The sequence below is a fragment of the Aotus nancymaae genome, unplaced genomic scaffold (assembly GCF_030222135.1).
Source record: "Aotus nancymaae isolate 86718 unplaced genomic scaffold, 86718_ANA_hifiasm-v0.15.2.pri h1tg000088l, whole genome shotgun sequence".
In the NCBI taxonomy this organism is placed as follows: Eukaryota; Metazoa; Chordata; class Mammalia; order Primates; family Aotidae; genus Aotus; species Aotus nancymaae.
The window spans coordinates 13,901,853-13,928,166 of record NW_026988503.1 but is presented as its reverse complement, the minus strand read 5'-3'; the positions used below and the strand labels follow the sequence as shown (position 1 = coordinate 13,928,166).

The window sequence follows — 26,314 nt, the reverse complement described above, 5'->3', positions numbered from 1 at the left end:
ATTACAATAATATCCAGAAAAGAATCGCAGATACTGAAAATCCCTTATTATTAAACTTTGTCATATAATTATGCCAGTAAAAAAATACATGTATTAATTGGCCCGGCGCAGTGGCTCACACCTGTAATCCCAGCACATTGGAAGGCTGAGGCTGGTGGATCACGAGGTCAAGAGATCAAGACATGCTGGCCAACATGGTGAAACCCTGTCTGTACTAAAAATACAAAAATTAGCTGGGTGTAGTGGCATGCACCTGTAGTCCCAGCTACTAGGGAGGCTGAAGCAGGAGAATCCCTTGAACCCAGGAGGCCAAGGCTGTAGTGAGCCAAGATCACACCACTGTACTCCAGCCTGGCAACAGACCAAGAGTCCGTCTCAAAAAGAAAAGAAAAGAAGAAGACTGGGTGCAGTGGCTCACACCTGTAATCCCAGCACTTTGGGAGGCTGAGGTGGGCGGCTCACTGGAGGTGAGAAGTTCAAGACCAGCCTGACCAACATGACAAAACCCTGTCTCTACTAAAAATACAAAAGTTAGCCAGGCATGGTGGCGGGTGCCTGTAGTCCCAGCTACTCAGGAGGCTGAGGCAAGAGAATCGCTTGAACTCAGGAGGCAAAGATTTCAATGAGCCAGGATCGCGCCACTGCACTCCAGCCTGGGCGTCAAGAGTGAGACTCTGTTTCAAAAAAAGTATTAATTAACAACAAATAAATACTGCTATGCCAAAAGGAAAACTAAGTAATGAAGTACTACATATAAATGGAAATAAAACATAGGCCTACATATTAGTCTGTTACAGTAATGAATGAAAACTAAGTTTTTGTTTTTAGGCCTTAACCTCTGCAAATTAGTAAATAAAATCTTCAAAACTGTTTTTCTTCACATGTTTACATTCATAGGCAGTGCAGTCTTGTTAACTTGTCATTGTTCACACTTGGCCAATATTAAACCTTATATTTATTTTAAGTTCAAAAAGGTATTTCAAATGAAGCAACAGACACACAACTTTTAAACATGCAGGTAAGTATCACAGATATTTATAAAAATCTTATTTTACAATACATCCCAGGGCTTGCGGCACCACCCACGTCTTTGTTTCCTCAGGATCAATTCTAGTAAATCTCAAATCTCTCTGCAGCCAAAACATTTCTTTGAAAATAGCTTCGCCAGAAAATTCATCACATTCTGTTTCTTCCAATTTACAAGCACTGTGCTCTCTTGTTCATTTTATATCTACCATTGGAATCCAGGAATACCTAGTTCCTCTGGAGTTGGAAAACTGCTCCCCAAGCAAGTTCAAATATCGTTAATCTTCCTGTACTAGAAACTGACTGTATAATTTGGATTTCTCTGAATTATCTTTCATAGATAACATAGTATTTATCCAGTGATAAGTTTTAAAATGTATGAATTTAAAGCCATACATCTATTATTAGGACACAATAGCTATGGCAATTGTTTAGAATCAGACCAACAAAAGATTTTTTTAGACAGTATTGTATCATTAACATTGTTTACACTTCTTGGTACATGATGATAATGAAAAACCAATCAATGTGTACCAGGTTTTCTGTTGCTGTTTGTCAATTCCCTACAGTCAATGCACACTTTTACTGCTTGTACCCAGGCTGACCACTCCCATGGTTTCAACCTTTGTAGCTACTCCCACAAGCTCAAAGGCAGCTCAGCATCAGGGTTTCTCTAGGGGTAAGCAAACACCAGCTCTCCAAGACAAGGAAGGAAAATGCTGGAGAACTTAGTGTAAGAAGTAAATCTTTCTAGTCAAGGTTGCTGTAGGAAACAATAAATGATTTTTTTCAAAAATCTTGCATTCAACAAAATTAAAAAAGATACTACAGCTATATTAAGATGTAAAAATGGTGACCATAAAGATCAGAGTCCTTGAAGATCACTTCATGAAAGAGAATGCAGAACCCAAAATCCAACTCCAGAAGATTGAGAATTTGGTATATGACAAAATGGCATTTCAGATCACAAAGAGAAGGGTTATACAATATGCACTTTAGATATATTCTGTCTAAAATCTTGATGTAAAAGAAATAAATGTGATCTCTTCCTTATTCCACACAAAAAAATAAATTCTAGACCACCTAAAAAGTTAAATGTGTAAGAATTAAACACACACACACACACACACAAAATAAGAATATATAGATACATTTTTATCAGCTTTTAGGTTGAGACAACAATTTCAAGGCATAAAATGAAAGATAGAAACTATAAAAGAAAGGGCTGACCAACTCAAGAGCATTAAGTTTCTATACTTTAAAACAAATCATAAATATATTAAAAAGAAAATGACATCCTGGAAAAAAAACATACATTGGGTCATATATAAGTGATAAGGGTTTTCACTAATCTTGTCTTCTTGCTTTATTTCATTGAGTTGATCTTCAATCTCTGATATCCTTTATCTGGCTTGATCGATTCAGCTATTGATACTTGTATATCAATCAACAGAAGAACTTCCCCAACCTAGCAAGGCAGGCCAACATTCAAATTCAGGAAAAACAGGGAACACCACAAAGATATTTCTCAAGAAGAGCAACCCCAAGACACATAATCCTCAGATTCACCAAAGTTGAAATGAAGGAAAAAATGATAAGGGCAGCCAGAAAGAAAGGTCAGGTTACCCACAAAGGGAAGCCCATCAGAATAACAGCAGATCTCTCAGCAGAAACTCTACAAGCCAGAAGAGAGTGGGGGCCAACATTCAACAACCTTAAAGAAAATTTTCACCCAGAATTTCAAAAGCAGCCAAACTAAGCTTCATAAGTGAAGGAGAAATAAAATCCTTTACAGACAAGCAAATGCTGAGAAATTTTGTCACCACCAGGCCTGCCTTACAAGAGCTCCTGAAGAAAGCACTAAACATGAAAAGAACAACAGGTACCAGCCACTGCAAAAACGTGACAAATTGTAAAATCCATCAACACTATGAAAAAACTGCATCAACTAACAGGCAAAATACCAGCTAGCATCATAATGAAAGAATCAAATTAACATGTAATAACATTAACATTAAATGTAAACAGACTAAATGCCCTAATTAAAAGATACAGACTGTTAAATTGGATAGAGTCAAGACCCATTGGTGTGCTGTAATCAGGAGACTCATATCACATGCAAAGACATACATAAGCTCAAAATAAAGGGATGGAGGAAGATGTACCAAGCAAATGGAAAGAAAAAATATTAGGGTTTACAATCCCAGTCTGATAAAACAGACTTTAAACTAAGAAAGATCAAAAGAGACAAAGAAGGGTATTACATAATAGTAAAGGGATCAATGCAATGAGAAGAGCTAACTATCCTAAATATATGCACACCCAATACAGGAGCACTCAGATTCATAAAGCAAGTTCTTATAGACCTACAAAGAGATTTAGACTCCCAGACAATAATAGTGGGGGACTTTAACACCCCACTATCAACATTAGATCAACAAGACAGAAAATTAACAAGGATATTCAGGACTTGAACACAGCTCTGGACCAAGCGGACTTAACAGGCATCAAGAAAACTCTCCACCCAAAATCAACAGAATATACATTCTTCTCAGCACCACATCACACTTATTCTAAAATTGACCACATAATTGGAAGTAAAACAGTCCTCAGCAAATGCAAAAGAACGGAAATCATAACAAACATTCTCTCAGACCACAGTGCCATCAAACTAAAACACAGGATTAAGAAACTCACTCAAAACCACACAACTACATGGAAACTGAACAACTGCTCCTGATTGACTACTATGTAAATAATGAAATTAAGAGAGAATTAAAGATGTTCTTTGAAGCCAATAGGAACAAAAACAGTATGTACCAGAATCTCTGGGACATATCTAAAGCAGTGTGTAGAGGGAAATTTACAGCACTAAATGCCCAGAAGAGAAAGTACGATAGATCTAAAACTGACACCCTAACATCACAATTAAAGGAGCAAGAGAAGCAAGAGCAAACAAATTCAAAAGCTAGCAGAAGACAAGAAATAACTAAGATCAGAGCAGAACTAAAGGAGATAGAGACACAAAAAACCCTTAAAAAAAAAAAAATCAATGAATCCAGGAGCTGGTTTTTTGAAAAGATCAACAAAATAGCTATACCACTAGCCAGACTAATAAAGAAGAGAGAAGAATCAAATAGATGCAATAAAAAATGATAAAGGGGATATCACCACTGATCCAACAGAAATACGAACTACCATCAGAGAATGCTATAAACACCTCTACACAAATAAACTAGAAAATCTAGAAGAAATGGATAAATTCCTGGATACATGCACCCTGCCAAGACTGAAACAGGAAGAAGTCTAATCCCTGAATAGACCAATAACAAGTTCTGAAATTCAGGCAGCAATTAACAGCCTACCACCCAAAAAAAGTCTAGGGACACATGAATTCACAGGTGAATTCTACCAGTGGTACAAAGAGGAGCTGGTACCATTCCTTCTGAAACTATTCCAAACAATACAAAAAGAGGGAATCCTCCCTAACTCATTTTATGAGGCCAGCATCATCCTGATACCAAATACTGGCAGAGGCACAACAAAAAAAGAAAATTTCAGGCCAACATCCCTGATGAACATCAATGTGAAAATCCAAAATAAAATAATGGGAAACTGAATCTAGCAGCAGATCAAAAAACTTATCCATCACAATTAAGTCAGCTTCATCCCTGGGATGCAAGCCTGGTTTAACATATGCAAATCAATAAACATAATCCATCGCATAAAAAGAACCACTGGCATAAACCACATGATTATCTCAATAGATGCAGAAAAGGGCTTTGACAAAATTCAACAGCTCTTCATGCAAAAAATTCTCAATAAACTAGGTATTGATGGAATGTATCTCAAAATAAGAAGAGCTACTTATGAAAAACCCATAGTCAATATCATACTGAATGGACAAAAACTGGAAATATTCCCTTTGAAAATCATCAGAAGACAAGGATGCCCTCTCTCACCATTTCTATTCAACATAGTATTGGAAGCTCTGGTCAGGGAAATCAGGCAAGAGAAGAAATAAAGTATATCCAATAAGGAAAAGAGGAAGTCAAATTGTCTCTGTTTGCAGACGATATGATTGTATATTTAGAAAACTCCATCATCTCAGCCCAAAATCTTCTTAAGCTGATAAGCAACTTCAGCAAAGTCTCAAGATACAAAATCAATATGCAAAAATCATAAGCATTCCTATACAATAATAGACAAACAGAGAGCCAAAACATGAGTGAACTCCCATCACAATTGCTACAAAGAGAACAAAATACCTAGCAATACAACTTACAAGGGATGTGAAGGACCTCTTCAAGGAGAACTACAAACCACTGCTCAAGGAAATAAGAAAGGACATGCCCAAATGGAAAAACATTCCATGCTCATGAATAGGAAGAATCTATATTGTTAAAATGAGCATAGTACCCAAAGTAATTTATAGATTCATTGCAATCCCCATCAAGCTACCATTGACTTTCTTCACAGAATTAGAAAAAAACTACTTTAAATTTGATACGAACCCAAAAAAGAGCCCACATAGCCAAGACAATCCTAAGTAAAAGCAACAAAGCTGGAGGCCTCATGCTACTTGACTTCAAACTATACTACAAGGCTACAGTAACAAAACAGCATGGTACTGGTACCAAAACAGATATATAGACCAATGGAACAGAACAGAGGCCTCAGAAATAACACCACACAACTAAAACCATCTGATCTTTGACAAACCTGACAAAAACAAGCAATCAGGAAAGGATATCCTATTCAGTAAATGGTGTTGGGAAAACTGGCTAGCCATATGCAGAAAGCTGAAACTGAATCCCTTCCTTACAAAAATTCACTCAAGATGGATTAAAGACTTAAATGTAAGACCTAAAACCATAAAAACCCTAGGAAAAAACCTAGGCAATATCATTCAGGAATAGGCATGGGCAAGGACTTCATGACTAAAACACAAAAAGCAATGGCAACAAAAGCCAAAATAGACAAATGGGACCTAATTAAACTAATGAGTTTCTGCACAGCAAAAGAAACTATCATTGGAGTGAACAGGCAACCTACAGGATGGGAGAAAATTTTTGCAATGTATCCATCTGACAAAGTCCTAATACCCAGAATCTACAAAGAACTTAAACTAATTTACAAGGAAAAAATGAACAAACCCATCAAACAGTGGGCAAAGGATATGAGCAGACACTTCTCAAAAGAAGACATTTATGCAGTCAACAAACATATGAAAAAAAGTTCATCATCACTGGTCATTAGAGAAATGCAAATCAAAACCACATTGAGATACCATCTCATGCCAGTTAGAATGGTGATCATTAAAAAGTCAGGAAACAGCAGATGCTGGCGAGGATGTGGAGAAATAAGAACACTTTTACACTGTTGGTGGGAGTGTAAATTAGTTCAACCATTGTGGAAGACAGTGTGGTGATTCCTCAAGGATCTAGAACTAGAAATATCATTTTACCCACCAATCCCATTACTGGGTATATATCCAAAGGATTATAAATCATTCTACTATAAAGACACATCGACACGTATGTTTATTGTGGCACTGTCCACAATAACAAAGACTTGGAACCAACCCAAATGCCCATCAATGATAAACTGGATAAATTAAATATGGCACATATACACCATGGAATACTATGCAGCCATAAAAAAAGGATGAGTTCATGTCCTTTGCAAGGACATGGATGAAGCTGGAAACCATCATTCTTAGCAAACTAACACAGGAACAGAAACCCAATCACCACATGTTCTCACTCGTAAGTGGGAGTTGAACAATGAGAACACATGGACACAGGTAGGGGAACATCATACACACTAGGTCCTGTCAGGGGGTGAGGGCCTAGGGGAGGGATAGCATTAGGAGAAATACCTAATGTACATGACAGGTTGATGGGTGCAGCAAACCACCATGGCATGTGTATACCTATGTAACAAAACTGCACCTTCTGCACATGTACCCCAGAACTTAAAGTATAATAAAATAAATTAATTAATTAATATAAATAACCTCAATTAATATGTACCAAGGTAAAATAAGAGTTTTCAAAAATCAGTAAGAAAAAAATCATAAAAATCCTGAATAAAAAACAAAGAACACGAAGGGCAATTCGCACAAACAGAAATACAAATTTTTTTAAAAGTTCAACATTATTATAAAAAGAAAAACAAGTAAATAGAACAGCAATGAAATGTTTTACTCCTCAATTTGGAATTTGTGTTCTATCTATCTAATGTTGACAAGGGATCGGCAAAATAAGTATTATCTGACAGAGCACAACATGTAAATTACTCTTTTGGGAAGTTATAATTGCAGTACGAATCAAAAGCTTTGCTGAGGAAACAGTTAAATTGAGTTCTTTAAAATTGTATTTTTAATATGTAGTTTTAAATTTGCATTCTTATTCTGTATTTAAGGGAAGTTTCACCTCTGTTGAGACACTTGGGCTTGCTTATCTGAAGTATTAGAATATATTTCGCTAGTCTTATAACTTATAAGAAGCCTGTAACTATTTAAATGCCTCTCATATTGTGACAAAAAGTTACATATTAACCATAATTTTCTATGTTGTTATGAGTTTTCATTTCCCCTCCTGATAAAGAGTACAGTATTTTAATAGGAATTTTGAACTGATTTGTATCTGGATCTACTTTAAAGACATTTTAAACCAGAATCCTCATAGTTTTTGTTATAAAAAATTGTCCTTTTTTTTTTGAGACAGGGTCTCACTCTGTTGCCAGGCTGAAGTGCAATGGCACGGTCTCGGCTCACTGCAACCTCTCCTCCCGGGTTCAAGTGATATTCTCCTCCCTCAGCTTCCCGAGTGAGCTGGGACTGCAGATGTGGGCCATCAAGCCCAACTAACTTCTGTATTTTTTAGTAGAAACGGGGTTTCGGATGGTCTTGATCTCTTGACCTTGTGATCCGCCCGCCTTAGTGTCCCAAAGTGCTGGGGTTACAGGTGTGAGGCACCGGGCCCGGGTTTAAAAAATTTTACCTTAAAAATAGCTCTTTATCAATAAATACCTCTCCAATTCTTATTCCTAAGGAAAAAATAATAATAAGACTTTTGACTCCACTTCTAGGAATGTACATAGCAAAATAATTAGAGATGTATACAAGATTTATGTACAACAAACTTCACTGCCCTGATATTTTTAATATAAATATAGAAATAATAATAAAATAAACATAGAATTAATAATCTCAAGAAAAATTTTGAGAGAAGAATGATTAAATAGATTACAATGCATTTGTTAATAAAATGTCATACAGTCATTAGGAAATAAAAAAATAAAAACATAATATTGAAGCATATTATTGTATTTTAAAAAGTTTATAACAGTAGTAAGTGGATAAGGCAGGATACAAAACTTTATCCAAGATTATTTCAATTTTTAATAAACTACATGATTCCATTTTAAATTCTGGTCATTTCAGGTATTAAAGGGTATGCCTTATTTTCCTCCTCTGCAATTACTTATATTTTGTTCATGCTCTACAATGATTGTGTAGTATTTTCATAAACCAAAATAAAACAACTAGGTTATCAGAAGGAAAAAATATTAGTCAGGCCTGATGACACACACCTATAGTCCCAGCTACTCGGGAGCCTGAGGTGAGAGGATTGCTTGAACCCAGGAGTTTGAGGCTGCAGTGAGCAATGATGGTGCCACTGTACTCCAGCCTGGCAACAGAGCAAGACCCTGTCTTAAAAAATAAAATAAAATAAAACTTGGGATAATGAAATTGCCTATAGCCACCACTTCTCCCTCCTTCTCTCTCCTTCTTATGGGTAAGTACTTCTTCAATGAAATCTTTACAGAGTGGGCAGGAGGCAATTTTCCCTATGGTCCTTTTCCCTCCCAGGCCAAGTGCACTCAAGGTTTTGTTCTTGGTGATTTGCTAGTCAAGTCATGATGTAAGATGACACGATTCACACTCTCATCGCCTAGGTGCTCCAATGAGATAAGACCCTGTAACGAGTTAAGCGTGTCCCTACAAATATTTGTGTGTTGAAGTCTTAATCCCCAGTACCTAAGAATGCGACTTTATTTGGAAACAGGACAGTTCCAGATGTAATTAGTTAAGTTAGGATGAGGTCATTGTGGGGTAGGGTAGGCTTGTTATCCATTATGACTGATGTTCTTATAAAAGGGAAAATTTGACACAGACACATACATAGAGGGGAGACAATGTGAATCCCTACAGGGAAAACACCACGTGAAGACGAAGGCAGATATTAAGAGGATGCTTCTAGAAGCCAGGAACGCCCAAGATTGCCACAAGCCATCTGAAGCCAAGGAAGAGGCATGCAGCCATGTTCCTTCTAGTAGTCAAATTAATTAACCTCACAGCACTTAGAAAGAACCAACCCTGCTGACACCTTGATCTCAGACTTCTAGAATTGTGTGTATCATCTTCAGAACTGTGAGACTACACATTTCTGTTGTTGAAGCTATTTTGTGGTACTTTGTTATAGCAGCCCTAGGAAACTAATACAAACCCAAGAATTTTTGACGCTTTGATCAGTTAACTGTTTTTCTAAAGGTAGAAACCACACAGGAGGGCAATTATCATTTTGTTCAAGGGTAATCACTTTAAGTTCTTTTTGCCTTGACAAATGTAAAGCACACATCCCACCCTATGATGGAGAGACCCAGGATCAAGAGGCTAAAACTCTCTGCAAAATAATATTAAGATGGTCTACACTAGGAATCAAGTTGTAAACTTGTGGATATTTTTCACCAAGAGACATGCATTTTTTCTTTGGTGGCTGAGGTGGGCTCCTGATAGGTGAGAAATAATTAGAGGAGAGTCACTTTGGGAACAAGAAGTCTTGTTCTGTATCTTCAGGTACCCAGGCTGCAGACCACAGGCTGGGGAGAAAAGGTGATACTTGTTGCTGGAGCTTGCATTAGGAACTGAGAATGACTATTTATAGTTTCCAGTTTTTTTTCTCTCTGAATTGCAAATCTCTTCTGTTATCCCCAAGCCTTCAGAAAAATCTTCTTAAGAATTATAGATTCACTTATCACCACGGAGAATCTGAGGCCAGAATATGTAATCTGCATTGGGGAAATGAGAAAGAAGTTCCAGACTGTTGAGAGATTCCAGTCTCAAGACCACACAGGGTGACACGGACAAAGGCCATGCTGTGGTCTAGACACCCTTGGTTGACCAAAGTGGCAGGTGGGAACCAGGACAGATTTGGGAAGCACATCAGTTTTGTCTGGGGTTATTCAGGAAACTACTGGGGAATAAAATTGTTAAAAACAAACAAAACTGGACTTTCTGACCTCTGGCAGGATGGGACTTACAGTGTTGTTTTTTTAAGTATTTAATGTGCAGCCTCAAAACTGAGCAAGTCTAGGACTCCCTTCTTTTGAACACTGTGCCAAACACCTGGATTTTTGAAAAGTTCATTGTTTCAGCATTTGAACTTCTATCCATAGTTTTGGTATCTGATCTATGAAGTTACATAAACAATAGTATTTCTGTAATATTTTGGATTACGATTACGAGTTTATTCTAAAATACTGTTTCTTATTAACAAAAAATATAAGGTTGGCCAAAATGATAATTAGCATTTGTCCATTCTGTGCTCATTTTTTTGGTGACATAGCTCTAACTTGAATAGGTTTGTGTCTCTCCCCAGCCACATTTCTAGTAAAAGTCACCCTAATCTCTGATATAGACTCTCTGAATCTTCCTTTATTCTCTTTCAATCCATTTTCTGTCTAGCAGTAAATTAACTAAAAATGCTAATTTAACCTTGTAATAGCCTACTTAAAATTATTCAATACTTTCCCCAGGAAGAAGAATCAAATTTGTCAGCCTGGCCTGTAAGACTCAACAACTTGATGCAGCCTCTATCTTCAGCAACGTCTGCTGCTCCGTCAGGGGAATTCTTTTCCCCACTTGGCCTAATTCCTAATTTTCCTTCAGGTCTGAAATTTAATGTCAGTTTTTCACTGATCCTGAATCTAAATCAGCTGCCTTAATCATCACACTCTTTAATTTCTTCAATTACATCCATACTTTCTAATTATATATTAATGTGATCCTTTGTTTGTATAATGCTGATCCCCTATTCTAAGAATCATAGAATTTAGATTGTTTTCTACTGGGCTGTGTTCCATCCCCAGATCTAACAGAATTTCTGGTATCTCGTAGGTGCTAATAAATACTTGATGAATGAGAAGGAAGATGCCCTTAAAATAGTGCTTAAATTGTGTCTTAAAGGAAACACTCAAAGATAATTCTTTTTTCAATGCAAAGATTTCTTTTTTTTTTTTAAGCAGGAGTAAAATATGTCTACCTGGTTAAAGATGACAAATAGTGCAGATATTTTTCAGTCTAAAATTTTTCAACTTCTCAGAAGCTAACCTGGTAAAGCTTCTTAACACAGTCACAATTTTGATAAGATAAGAATATGTGGGAATCAATGATAATGATACACTTGACTGAAAGATGTCCAGAATAATTTAATCTTCGACTTCTAGACCTTGCTTGGACATCAGTAACCATCATCATTCTTCAGCTTTAAATAAGCACCAGTCTCTCCTTTTCCATTTCTTTTCTCCGTGAAAGAAAGCATAGTCCCTTGGCTTGGCTCTGATGTCAACTAGGTATTATGACTCTGGCCTCCACAGTTTCCTCATCTGTCAAATGGGGATAATACCCAACTCCCTAAATGATAGAGCTGTTTTGAGAATGAAGTGATCAGTTATTGAAAGTATGTCTAAGAAAAACTCTTATAACACAGCAGAATTTAAAGTACACAACTGTTCCATTAACATTTACAACTACTAATATGCATAGCCAAATGGTGGTGTTCCGAAGAGTTTACTTAATGAAGTGTCACTAGTGTTTGTAAATGCATACACACACCTGTCAGTAAGTGTTAGCCTGTGGCCAATAAGATAGGAAGTCTGGGAAGAAAAGAAAAAAGAAAAGAGCAAAACAACTCCACAAACTAAGTTTGATTAATAAAATAGAAACAACAAATTTGTTAAGGTAGAAATAAATTACCAACTCCAGTTTTATGTATTTTATTTCTAAAGTTTATGCATGTTCCCTTATATATAGCCTTAGTTTTCAATTTTGACAATTTTATTTTGACAAGCAATAAGTAATACTGAAATGTTTTAAACTATTGTTACATTTAATCTTCTTCCTAAAGCTCCTTGTTCCTTTGGTAGTAAAGATATAAATTGTCATTGCCTATTCCTATTGAACTTTGAAGTGTAACGTTCTTTTTGCTGAGCTAATCTAAATCAACCATGTAATGTAGCCCCTTTGGGTAATAATTATACCTGAAATATGTACCTGAGTAAAAAGAAAGGAAAACATCTCAATTCCTGCTTCTTTTCATTTAGTTTTACGATAACTGATTTATGTATTTCTTCAGTCTTCTATTCAACAGGAATAAACCTCTCTGCCTCCTAGGATATTTGCAAATATATGCCTATGAATTATCTAGTTCCCACTCCACACACCCATAATTTTTATTTTTAATAAATTAACATAAAGTACATGTTACATATCATTATTTGTCACTATATTATCAGAATAAATGGATTATTAAATCAACTTACAAATGGCCAGATTAAATTTTAGTAAACCAGCACTCTAAATGTGCTACCAAGTGTTCTATAAAAGCAATTTCACTTCAGCACTTGTGTCAAAAAATGTCCTACGTCCTCACAATATTTTCACTCATTGTAATAAGAAATTTTTCACATCATCATCAATAACCTAGAAAATTAATATTGATCAAGGCATTTTATGCTTATTGGGAAAACAGTTCTCCATTGGGCCATAAAATGAAATTCTGGGTCAGTTTCAAGGTTTTGTTCATTCTTTAATGAGAGTATTAAAGGTATAAATCTTCTGCAAAATGTTGAAATGAGATTTCAGTTTCGTTCATAGTTGTTTTTGACACTAAGAAGCCAAGCAGTAAGATGATTCATCAGGGCAATTTACTTGGTGTATGAGAAAGTCCTCTATGACGGCAATGGTGCTACAGGGTAAAACTCGTGTATTTACCTATCGAAACCATTGTGCTCCCAACCACCATTCATTCTCTCTCTCTCTTTCTCTCTCTCTCTCTCTGTTACACACACACATGCACTCTCTCTCTGTCTGTCTCTCTCTCTCTCTCTGTCTCTCATTCTCTCTTATTAATCAGCCTGGATGACCTAATCACAGTAATAGCAAACACCCATTGGTTATCCCACCTTTTCTTCCCAGGTCACTGGGCTGTAAGTGCACTCTCAGTCTATTCCCATTATCCTGCTTGATTGAAAGAGACACCATGGTGTGTGTGCATTGAAAGAGTCACTGTCCCTTTTCCAGAATAAAGTCACAATTGAGAGTCGTGCTCTCAGTATAAAGACATGACTAAAATTCCCTTAGTACAATCAGTACACAATTTTTTTTTGGCTTTAAAGTCAATTAAATACTTCTGGAACCAATCAGTGCTCATATTTATTAAAATAAGACATTATCTATTTTAAAAATGTGTTATGTATGACATAATACATATACAAAAGTAAATGGCATAATCTTACAACCTAAAGAAAAACAACTTTGAAAATTTTCTTGATCTATAAATGGTGATTACAAATATTCAGAGTGCAAAATCTCTGCTACATATTTTTAAAATATTAGTTCTTATGCCACAATAATCATTTAGTCTATATGCAAGAACTTAATCTTATTCAGTTAAATGTAAAATCATTCTAATCAGAATTTTTAGAGTCCCCGCAGTATTTTCTCGGATAAATTGAAAATTTTCAGTCACTTAGGTTCTCCTCCTCTAGAATTCTACGTAGGTTTTGGTTCAGCTCTAGCAGCACCACACTGGGGAGGATGTGTGTCCTCTCCTGCATCATCTGTTCACTCTGCACTTTGTTTGCCTTTATTCTTGTTGGTTTTTAATGAGATATTCTACAGGCCATATGGTCTCCCTTAGCCCATGGCTTTTACATCCACCTCTTTCCAACAAGATTTTTGATTCTCCAGCTCTCCAGAAATAAGTGGTGAGAGGCTGAATGACCCTAACTAAAATGCGCCCAAGACTAGAGTAGCTACATCCATACCCTAAAATTGAAGGACAGGAAAGACAAATGGCTACTCTCTTGAAATTGTGGAGCTGCCCTGAAATCCACCTGCCCAGGTAACTTCTGTGGTCATTGCTACTCGATATCTTAGAAATCATACAGAACACAGGCTGGGTGCCATGGCTCATGCTTATAATTCCAGAACTTTGAGAGGCCAAGGCAGGTGGATCGCTGGAGCCCAGGAGTTTGAGACCAGCCCGGGCAACATGGAGAAACCCCATCTCTACAAAAAATACAAAAACATAGCCAGACATGGTGGCACGTGCCTGTACTCCCAGCTATGTGGGAGGCTAAGGTGGGAGGATTGCTTGTGCCCAGTAGGTAGAGGCTTCAGTGAGCCAAGACTGTACCACTGTACTCCAGCCTGGGTGACAGAGGGAAACCCTGAGAAAGAAAAGAAAACAAAGGAAAATAAAAGAAAGGAAGGCCCAGCACTTTGGGAGGCCCAGGCGGGTGGATCACGAGGTCAAGAGATCGAGACCATCCTGGTCAACATGTTGAAACCCCGTCTCTACTAAAAACAAAAAAATTAGCTGGGCATGGTGGTGCACGCCTGTAGTCCCAGCTACCCGGGAGGCTGAGGCAGGAGAATTGCTTGAACCTAGGTGGCAGAGGTTGTGGTGAGCCAAGATCACGCCATTGCACTCCAGCTTGGGTAACAAGAGCGAAACTCCATCTCAAAAAATAAATAAATAAAGGAAGGAAAGGAAAGGAAAGGAAATGAAAGAGAGAGAGAGAGAGAAAGAAAGAGAAAGAAAGAAAAAGAAAGAAAGAGAGAGAGAGGAAGGGAAGGGGAAAGAAGGGAAGGGAAAGTGAGAGAGAAAAAGAGAAGAGAAGAAAGAAAGAAAAAGGAAGGAAGGGAGGGAGAGAGGAAGAAAGAAGAGAGAAAGAAAGAGAGAGAGAGGAAGGGAAGGAAGGGAAGAAAGGGAAGCAGGGAAGCAAGGAGAGAAGAAAGGAAAGAATGAAGGAAGAGAAGGAGGGAGGAAGAGAGAGAGAGAAGGAGGGACAGAAAGAGGGAAGGAGGGAGAGAGGGAAAGAGAGAAGGAAAGGAGAAAAGAAAAAGAAAGAAAGAAGGAGAGAGAGAAAAGGAAAGGAAAGAAAGAAAAGAAAAAAGAAAAGAGAACACAGGACTTCTCTACAAGCTTCCCAAATCTCCGCTCATTATCTGAAACACAAGACACAGGTCCTTTCAGTATCCTGCACTTTCCTCCCCGAAGTGTAGTTGGCGGTTCTGGAACTCTATTAACTTACATTTCAGCTCCAGGTTATGAAACTGAGCTTTGAACTTCCTTTGTTTTAAAAATTTGTATTGATATAGTGTTACTCTCTTGTGATATTGTGTTGATCTGGCATTACTCTCTTAGGAGAGAGTAATTTTCTACAATTTTCTAAAACAAAGTCGTATTCTCTCGAGTTTTTCTCCCCCAACTTGGACAATCGCTACCTAATCTCCAGGGATAGACTCCTGTCATATTTCCTAATTATTAATTATAGCAGAAACTAGATGTCTTCTGGGATTAGACTTTTAAAAATACAACCCGTACTGGTCAAACAGTATTCCAACCTTTACAGTATTCCTTACAGTATTCCAACCTTACAGTATTCCAACCCTTACTGGTCAAAAGCCCTCGCTTTCAAGAATCTGTCACTGCTGAGTCTCAGGAGCCTATTTCGTAATTCAGAAGCCAAAGTATTGATATTTTATCCTGTATATTTGATATACTCTCTCCCCTAAGGCAGTGCATGTTAATCAATTAATAGGGGAAAGGTCACAGCAAAGAAAGAAATAGATTGGATTGTGGAGAGAAGAATTTCAGTTAAATTATACATTTGTATCTATCCATCTATCTTATCTATGTATCTATCTAATCTATCTACCTGCCTACTTATCTGTTTTTCCAGATAGCTTTTTCTTTTTTGCTCTAGAAAGTTCAAGTATATCCATTGCTCTTACTTCTTAGAATTATATAATTTTTCCCACTTTCGTTGAAACTCTACTTTAGTAAACATTTGGAACATGTCTTCTACATTCACTATTTGGAATTATTCCATTTACCAGTTGACTGGGTACTTTATTTCCAAAATCATAGAGTTTCCAAACCATATGGAAGGTGAGCCATGTTTCGAAGGCAAAAATTTATTATTTTCTAACAAATTTGAATATCAGAATAGGTTCTTTGTTCTTGCCACCAGTTTAGGAGTGCCTGTAGCTCACACTGGCAAAACTACTCCAAAAGTCAAATACAGTATCTGAAGTGGATTTGGGCATAAAATCTTTTAGGCATTTGTCAGGAAATTACAATAAAATTTCCAATGCCCCTCGTTAATATTCTTTTCAGTCTTATTGCTAACCTCTTTCCCGATAATCGTCATGCAGACCAGGGCCTGCAAACTTTCCCAGTACAGAGCCAGATAATCACTTTTTGGGACTTTGCATACTATATGATCTCTGTCACAACTACTCAACTCTTTTTGGTAGCACAAAAGTTGCCATAGAAAATACATAAAGGAATGAATGTGACTATGTCCCAATTAAACTTTATTTACAAATAAAAAAGTGGGCCAAATTTGGCTTACGATTCACAGTTCGCTGTGAATTTTCTTAGACTATCTGGTCCCCATCTTAAAATGTCCTCCCTTTTCAATCCATTCCACATTCTCTGCTTAATCATCTTTGAGGGCACAACCTCCCCTGCTGACGTGACACAACCATATACTTATTTCTCAATCTGGCATTTAAGACCCTCTACAATGTGAATATTAGAGAGGGAAAGGAGGCTGGGACCAAACAGAAGGAAGTGTTGAGAAATCTAATGCATGCATTCTGGCTTTGGTGAGGACAGGCAAACAGTCTGAGGAACGGTTTCAAAAGATACAGACACTTTGGGCATAAAATGGAGCATTATCAGTACCCACTTATCTTTCTACTAATATCAGACACCAGAGGGGCAGATCCAGAGGATTGGGAAACACTAGCTGGGCAGGAGACATCATTCACAGTTTGTTTCTATTAAAGACCCTCAGCAAGAGGATAAGGGGATGGGACAGGTTATCGCACAGTCCACGAGCCAGGCACTTGGCAGGTCTATCATCAATTTGGTCAAGCCAAAGCTTTGTTTCTGGACATCCAGGTATCATCCAGGTAGCTAGAGGCATGACAGAGTAAGGGACTGGATATGTGCGTAATAAGCCAAGGAACTATACTAACTGAGGAGCTGGGGGCAAAGAGAAGCCCAGTTCTATCTTAGAGCAGACAATGTAAAAATCTATTCAAAAGAATGAAATTGGTCATTGTGCCATAAAGGGAAGGTTACCTCCTGCTCACAATAGCCTCCCCAGAAAATGCCTCAGTGAAGTAAGTCATTTCAGAGGCTCTGTTCTCTATAATCTATGTGCAATGCCCCTTTCTTGATAGCACCCAGAGAAGCAAGTGGTGAGAGGCTGAATGACCCTAACTAAAATGTGCCCAAGACATAGAAATCCTGACTTGAAAAATTCAATGAGTATAACTGTCATGCTGAGCATAACAGTTGCATCAGCAAATATTAAACTGTAGTTGAACTTTAAAAGAAATCAAATAATATTCAGTACCACTTTATTAAGTCATCTTGAAAAATTACTGTCATAGCACCAATGACCAATGATATTTATCATCTACATGAGCAGTAAATGTTTGCCTGTAGAAAGAACTAAATGGAAAATCAAATCATAATTCGATTGTAACTAGGTAAGCATGGAATTAGTAGAGAGATGATTTTATGTATAAATTGTTTAAGGGCATTATGCTAAGATAACATGAAACATACCCACTTGCCCACAGAAATACTATTGTTGTGAATGGATCCAGTACATGCTGTTTTCATTGCCTACAATTAATTGCATTTCTCATCACAAAAGGAACATATTTCTTGGTAAGGAAAACATTTGAGTTTCAAAGGAATATTTAGTGGTGTTCATTCCCTTGGCTATCCCTGAATTGGCATTGCCAACATTTATTTCCCTGAAACTCTCCATTTCTATATTTCCATTACTGACTAACCCTTATTTTCATAGATAACAGTCTTTATTTAAGTGAATTAATATGGACAATTGAGTTGCAGTCAAATCCTGTTATCATGGGAACCATTCTTTACTTTTCCCAATACTTTGCTTATCTCTTCTCTGGCTTTTTACCCAAAGTTTAACTCTCAAGGAATATTCTATTTAATTTCCAAGATAGTAAAAGTCCTTACATGCTGTCAACAGGAAATATATAAAACAGAAACTACAGAGGCACACAAAGGCATACACTTAGGCACATTGGATTCCTCATCTGGTTGATGGAAATGGAGATTTGAAAGCCCAGCTGCTGGATGCCAGATCAGTGGATCTTGTTAAAGTAATATAATTCCCAGACTCACTACACCAAGGTCTATTTCCTGCCTCAATTAGTATTGGCTTAGGACAGATGTGAGACTAAACCTGTAGGGGCAATTGGTGGCAGGAGGCTAGATGAGAGCACGGAGGTTGTACATCAGAAGATCAGCTTCCACGCAGCTGGTGAAAGTAGCGATACCACGGCACAGAAGGGTGGCTATGAAGCAGAACAGGAGCTCACAATGGGAATTGAGGAAAAGTAATTGTCTAGGTGAGGATGAGGGGAAACCAGATAATCTCTGTTGAACAGTTTGGATTATTAGCAACACAGGGTGGAAAAACCAGAAAAGGGAAATGAGAGAATATGGCAATAGGTGCCTATGAACAGACTATTTAGTGTTCTGAGGTCTTCACTTTTGGGTTGCCCAAGTTTTGATGCTGACCATCACATTTGGAAAATGGGGACAATAAAATGACCTCATAGGGTTATTGTAGGGAGTGAATGAGATAGTATGTATAAAGTGCTTAATATAGTATCTAACACATGGACTACACGAGAAAAGCTATTTCCTTCTCCTCTAGTATAGGAAGTTCTTATCTTGGAATCCATGCTTCCAAGGAGAATCCCAATTGGGTGGGAAGATACATGCGAACCCCTTTCAATTGTTTACAAAAATGTATACGTACGTGTAAGTGTGTGTGTACCTGTCTAAGAAGGTTTATGCCTTCTATCCAATTTTCAAGAATGCTCATGATGGGAATAAAGGTTGAGAAGCATTGTGCTGGTACGCAATGGCAAGAGATGATTTCCAAATCCCACTTACTAGTCAGGGAAAATGTGATCCTACTATGTGAACATGTCAGTTTCCCATTGATTCAAACTGGGCAAGACTATATCTCAGGAAAGAGACTTTTAATTCTGACAGCTGAACATGGCAACCCATGGCTTGGGATTGAAGAGTAATCACAGAGCAAACAATTTTTTGGTTGACTCAATTCTCTGCTTAGCTTGGGACATGCATTGAAACTTTCCTCTCCTTTTTGCTTTCCTGCCATCATTAACTAAATTGTCCTCATGATTTGTGCCTGTCTGTCTATTCCAGGACAACGGATGCTACCATACTTATTCTGGCTCCTCCTGGTCAGAAACCAAAAAGATGGTCATCGCTACAGAAATACAGAGCTTTCAGACATTCTCGTCTGGCTACTCATATTGTCATGGGATCCTTGGGGTGTTGCTTCACCAACTGGAAACCTCTGTGGCTGGTGGCGCCTTCTGCCTGAGTATTGCTCATGCCTGATGGGCTCGTTTCACCCACTTATCCTGGAAGGCCACACTCAGCTCACCCTACTGGCCTGAATCCCACACCCGCCAAGGGCAAGCCAGGCACGAATCAGTGAGGGGTGTGTGGATGAGTGAGCATGGGGTTTGTCCACTGCTCACAGCCAGGTACTCTGGCTGCTGCAGCATGGTGGGCAGCTCCAGGCACTGACACAGGTGCTAGCTGCAAGCAAGGCTGCAGCTGGACCAAATGTACTACATGCAGTTTCTGTTGTGGGCACCCATGTCTGGACAAGGGGAATGCAGTGGCACTTGGAGATGCCAGGAACTGCAAAGCCTCAAAGAGGGTGTTATCATAGCCCTAGCTTGGGGAGCCCGTAGGTCTGGGCTCCCCTAAGGGCTGCAGCTCTTTTCTCCTTTTCATCACCCACAACATGGTGAGCGATGGGGAAGATTCCAGCCCTGTTTGTGTTACAGCCCTTTCAGTCCTGCCATTCGACAGATCCTGAGTTCTTATCCCATATCCAGGAAGAATGAGATGCATGGGCAACTGGAGGTTGAGCAAGGCAGAGAGGAGCTTCAAAGAGTGACAGAACAGCTCTCAAGAAACTAGAAGAAAGCGTTCCACTTTGGAAAGGAGCTACCCGCTTTCTGTAGCACTGACCAGGCATGGGTAGCTTCCATCTGCAGGCAGGTTGTCCCAACATCTCTGAATGTGGCTGAGTGGGGGATGGGGCGGAGGGGAGAGAGGGTCTTTTATGGGCTTCAGAAGGCAGGAAATGCATGGTGGATGCTGACTGGTCCATAGGCAGCCATGGGCAGGCCTGGAAAAAGCACCATAAGTTCACCCAGAACTGACAGCCCAGATCTCATGCTTCAGGCCATCCCTTATTGAAGGTGGGGCTTTACCAGGGACTCAACCTTTTCTGTGTAGGAGCCTGTCGTCCTCCTGCTGCCATCAATCATATTGTCCACAATGCCCTTGCTGCTCATGCTGAGGGGTGCCTGCAGGCCCCTGCCAAGCTGCCATCAACCCACCTCAGCCTTCCTCCCATGCTGATCAGTGCCCAAAGTCTGGAGGGGTCCAAGGGCCAGGGACCTGGCACGTTAGCACCACCCCAATTATGCACACACATGAGCAGTTCACAACAGCACCCAGCCTTGGCCTCAACTTTGCTCTGAAATCAGAGTGGGCACCAGGAGCAGGGAGAAGCCAGGCAGTGGAAGCAGGCAGTTCTGAGCCTGTGGGACTGAGGAGGCTCACAGACCCCTAAGAACACAGAGTGCTCAGGTTCGCAGCCTTGGCTGGGTGACTGCAGCAGTGCCTGGGACGGCAGGGTTCCCACCCTGCCAATTCAGAAGGGGGCATGGCTCCCAGCCCCAGCTGTGCCTCCCTCATGGCAGCTGGTGTCTTCGCAGCAGGCACTCCAGACAGGGTGCCACTGCCAACAAGATGACCTATTTTGCTAATATTTATCAACTATAACATATTTCACACCGCAGTGCTGATAAAGGAATATGCCAATAAGATGAATGCGTTCATTTAGGAAGAAAATAATTATGACAGAGAATAGTCTGTATAATGGCAGTTATAACAACTGGATCTACTTGACAAGGTGGATGGATGTAACATTTCAAACTATTGAAAAGGATGCTTTGAATTAATACACAATAAAGAATGTGCTTGAAATAACCCATCTACCACTTTACTGAATGAAGAAAATCATTACTATTCTGTATATATTGTGAGGATAGTAAATTGAGACATAAAATATTTTCTGTGAATTAAAAAATAAATCAACATTAGTTCTTTCTTTCTGAAAGTTAATATTTCAAGATAAACAGTAAAACATAGAATTAATAAATATGCAAAGAATCATAACTCCAGTCCCCTTAACACATTCATGAGCCAATTAAGAAAATATGGTTGGCATTCCATTATTGGTGTTGGGAGGTTTGATTCAAAGAAAAATTGGTCTGTTCGTGCATAAGACTATATGCTGAATCCTTTTTCATGTATAACCTACAGATAATTCATGTCTATTATATGTCATTAAAAAATAATTTAGGGCCTATCTCTAAGGTAGCAACAAAACATTTCTAAGGACAAAATACTATTTTTTGTAGTTGATCCTCAATACGTGAGTGTTTAGTTGGTGCCACATTTATAGAGCCATCAATTCCTTTCTGAAGGGACTGTCCTATTGTGGGAGTCAGGCATTTGCATTTACATTGCCTTACTTGTCAATCAGTTTTACTCACTGAGCTTTAATGAAGCAAGCCCAGGAACATGGACCAGAGAAAGGAAAATTATAAATTTTCAGTGTATCTGTTTCTGCCTCAGAATCATGCATATTTTCACCAAAATGTTTTACAGGTAGCCTATACCACTGCTAGCTCAAATTTTTCACCTTTAAAATATTTCTTTTCAGATTTGATGAACACATCATCAGTTTAGAGATTAGCTAAGAAAAGAAGGCCTCATTAAGTTTGCAGATAATAGTAATATAAGGCTGATATATGAAAGACTGATAACAAAAGATAGAAGTTAGGGAGAGGTAGAAGTTGACATAATATCAAAAAACAGCCTCTGAATTCCACATTGCCAGGGACTGTGTTTCAGTGTGGGATCTCTATTTCTTAGGATTGTGTCATATAGTGAGCCCTCAATCAAAATTATTTTAGGTGAGTGTATTAGTTTGTTCTCACACTGCTGTAAGGACCTACCAGAGACTGGGTAATTTATAAAGAAAATGAGGTTTAATGGAATCACAGTTCCACATGGCTGGAGAGGCCTCACAATCATGGCAGAAGGTGAAGGAAGAGCAAAGGCACATCTTACATGGCAGCAGGTAAGAGAGCATGTGCAGGAAAACTGTCCTTTGTAAAACCATGAGATCTCATGAAACTTATTCACTATCACGAGAACAGCATGGGAAAAGCCTGGTCCCATGATTCAATTACCTCTCACTGTGTTGTGGGTCCCTCCCACAACACATGGGGATTATGGGAGCTACAAATCAAGATGAGATTTGAGTGGGGACAAAGCCAAACCATATCATTGAGTAAACTTTGAATGATACAACCCTCTGAAGATGGATCAGATTAACAGATCACTGGAATATCCAGCAAAGACAAAATAACAACACTTTAGGGATGTTGTAGAGGGTGCTCAATTTTGATGACCTTATTTATGGTTCTACCAAATGAACTTCCAAATCTTAACAAAGGAGAAAAACAGTGAATTAACAGTATCCCCTCTGCCTCATTATAAAAAGCAAAAGTGACATGTTGGACTACAGAAGATAAATTACCACATTTCTTTTTGAGACTTTCTGCAGAAGAGCCAGAATAAACTAGAAACACTTCAAAGGTCAACTAAGAAATAAAATGTTAAACATTTTTATGTGTCAAATTTAATCACTAATGTTAATTTGTTTGAGAATTTAAATTAGCAAGAATCAAATTGAGAATAATTTTTTCATCTTTCACATATGTGGGAGTACTTAGCACAATCTAATTAAAAGAAGTCTAACCTAGTTGTTCTGGGTCACTCGTCACTAGTAATCAGAAACTCTTGAATATGTTGTTGAATTTTTCTACTTCAGTATTGTGTGGGGGTTTTCCCTTTCCTCAGAACGAAAAATCTTTTTGTTTTTTATTTGTTTGCAAAGCAAAGTTTAACACCTTTCTAATAAAATTATTCTCTTTAAGATATTCAAATAATTTGTAATTTGTTGTCAGTTTCAGGGATTGGCTTAGAGCGAGACCATAAATATTCAGCTTGACATCACAAGACATCTGCTCTTTGATTGCAATATGCTACTTTTATGATTTTCTTTCAAGAACTCTGAGTTTTATTTACATGTACCAGATTACATCCTATAAAACTTGAAGTGACTGCTTAGCATTAAGACTTGCAAATAACAAGATATATGCAGATATACGTTAATAAATTGGCCATTATATTCTCCCCTCATGGTGCAATAGTTCATAGTCCCTCAGTAATTCCAGGGAAGAGAGGCAAGAATGCAGAGGCTTGGAGTTCATTTCAGACCTGATGCTAATTTTACACATACATAAAATAAGTTAATTATAATAAAGTTCATTGCTAACGCTAAAAAGCAGCATGTATGTGTAAGGGTCATGGTGGTGGAGGGAGATATATCTCTTATGAATACTGAATTACTGAACCTAAGAAAGAAACATTGCTTTTTTAACTGACTTGAGTCCTCTTTATATTAAGGATTTCCTTGTTTTCTATTTGTCTCTTTCATATACAGCTTACAATTTGTTGTTGTTTCCTTGCTACAAACTGAGTCCAAGGTTTGACTTCTAAAGCATTCTTTTCAGAACTCTCAATTACTTAAAAATCTCTAGATTATCTAAAACTTCCCACAGACTACACTTATCTTAAAACGATTATGTGTGCATGCTTTGTTCATTAACCATAGATTTAGAAGTGCAAGAAAATACGAACTATGAGGAGCAAAAACAGATGCTTCAAGAACTTTATGACTAAGTGTGTTGAATAATGTATCTGGATAAGCTAATCAAATAATGAAAGAGAATAAGCATGGTCATTATTTTATGTCTATCAGTGGCATTGGCCATTCTGTTTAGAAAATATTTCTTAGAAATCTTATTTTTTACGTAATCTTTTTAGTGATGTTTCTAATTTGCAAGTACAAGAAAGCAAAATGGTTATGTTTGACAGCCTGTTGCAGGGTTGAACTAAAAGCAGTAAATGATGCCAGCATCACTGTCATAAATTTGTTAATATAGTTGCTGCCTTAGCATTCAGTTTTAGACCTGACATAAGTTTTCTGAAACCTAGTCCAACCCCATTGCTTTGGTTCAATTAAAACTTCCCCTCCCCATAGTGGTTGTTTAAAATATAGCCTGCTTGTGCCTCCTCTCACTGGTCCAAAATCCAACACACCCCACATCTGCTAACCACAATAAAACACATGGTTAACACCAGAGTTATGTAAATAAGTTCTCCCTTTGCTGTATTTTCTTTAGCCAATCCACAACCACCACAGGAAAGCCTAAGGAATAATGCCCACAGACCTTAATAAACTCCTAGTCCCACAGGTTTCTCTCTTTCTCTGTCTCTCTTCCCCAACACCCACATGTTGAGCTCCCTGCTGTCTCTGAGCTTCTTGCGGTCCTCCCATCAGCACCCTTTACCTCTCTGGTCCTGTGAGTAATAAATTTCTTCTGTCTCATACATTTTGGTTTTACTTCCTCATTGTGTCTCACCTGACACACACACCCATATTCAACTTTCCACTGGTCAGGGTTCTCTGGAGGGCAGGTATCCTGGCTTATGGCCAGTCTCATGACAGAATTCAAGACCAAGTTAAATTAAAAAGAAACCATAGCAATAGAAATCACAACCATCAGACTCAGCAGGTTACCCTGCCCAACACCAACACCTCCTGAGTTAGCTAGCCAACAAATGCTGAGCTAGAATCTTACGACAAATGAGACTTAAAGTAAGGAGAGTTTTACAGATTTGTATTCAGTTATAAATATTTTACAAAATTACCATTTGCTTTTGTGAGACTTTTCTTTCAATTCCCTTGAGTCACTGGAAAATGTAATTGCATACAAAGAATACATAGGAAGGGTTTAAATAATGCAGGCTGACCTTTCTAATTAAAACCTTAAAAGCAGTTCTCATGACCAAGCTGTAACTGTCAGTGAGCAATTCCCACAAATGTTTTGACTCATATTAGAATTATAAATTACTTATAACTAAACTAGAAAGTGAATCTCCAAGAAATTATTGAAATGTATAGAATAATACATAGTTTAAGCAGAATTTTCAACAGATACTCAGGCAGCTAACCATCTCTACTCATTCCTAACTTCATAAACATAAGACACAGAGTAACGGTGAATAGCTACTCTATACTACTATTAGTAAAGTGTTTATTGGCTTGAAAATGTTAAACAGAATAAAAAATAACATTCATTTATATTGTCTGACACTGTTTAGGCAAATACAATTTTTAAAGTTAAACAGAATAAAAAATAACTCATTCATTTATATTGTCTAACACTGTTTAGGCAAATAAAATTTTTATTCACTACATTTTATACTTACTTAGAATCTAATAACTACAAAATATTGAAGTATTTAAAATGGCATAGTGCTATTAGCGATTATCATGGTTTACATGAGCTGCTTTGAGAATGAATGCTTAGAAGCTTTTCCAACAATTATTAGGTAATGTTTAACCTCTATGCTCATCTTTCTTCTGTCAGTTACATGATGAGATAGCAGGTACCTAATTGGATACCTTATTTCAGGAGATCTGGGTGAATAATCCCTGCTTAAGCATGAGAAAGGCCCTAGAGAAAAAGTAGAACTTCCATTTAATGTTCTCCATGTGACCAAATGAGGTTTCCAATATTTGTTTGTTTTAAAGTCATCTCCAAAAACATAATACTAGAGATATTTTATTAGTCTATTCTCACATTGCTATAAAGAGCTATCTGACA

The 26,314-nt window shown here is 37.9% G+C and overlaps 1 long non-coding RNA gene across 10 annotated transcripts in view; it reads right to left on the bottom strand.

Moving 5' to 3' along the window:
• LOC105730676 (uncharacterized) overlaps window positions 1-26,314 on the bottom strand; it is a 458,472-nt gene that overhangs the window by 161,175 nt on the left and 270,983 nt on the right. The window lies entirely within an intron of this gene.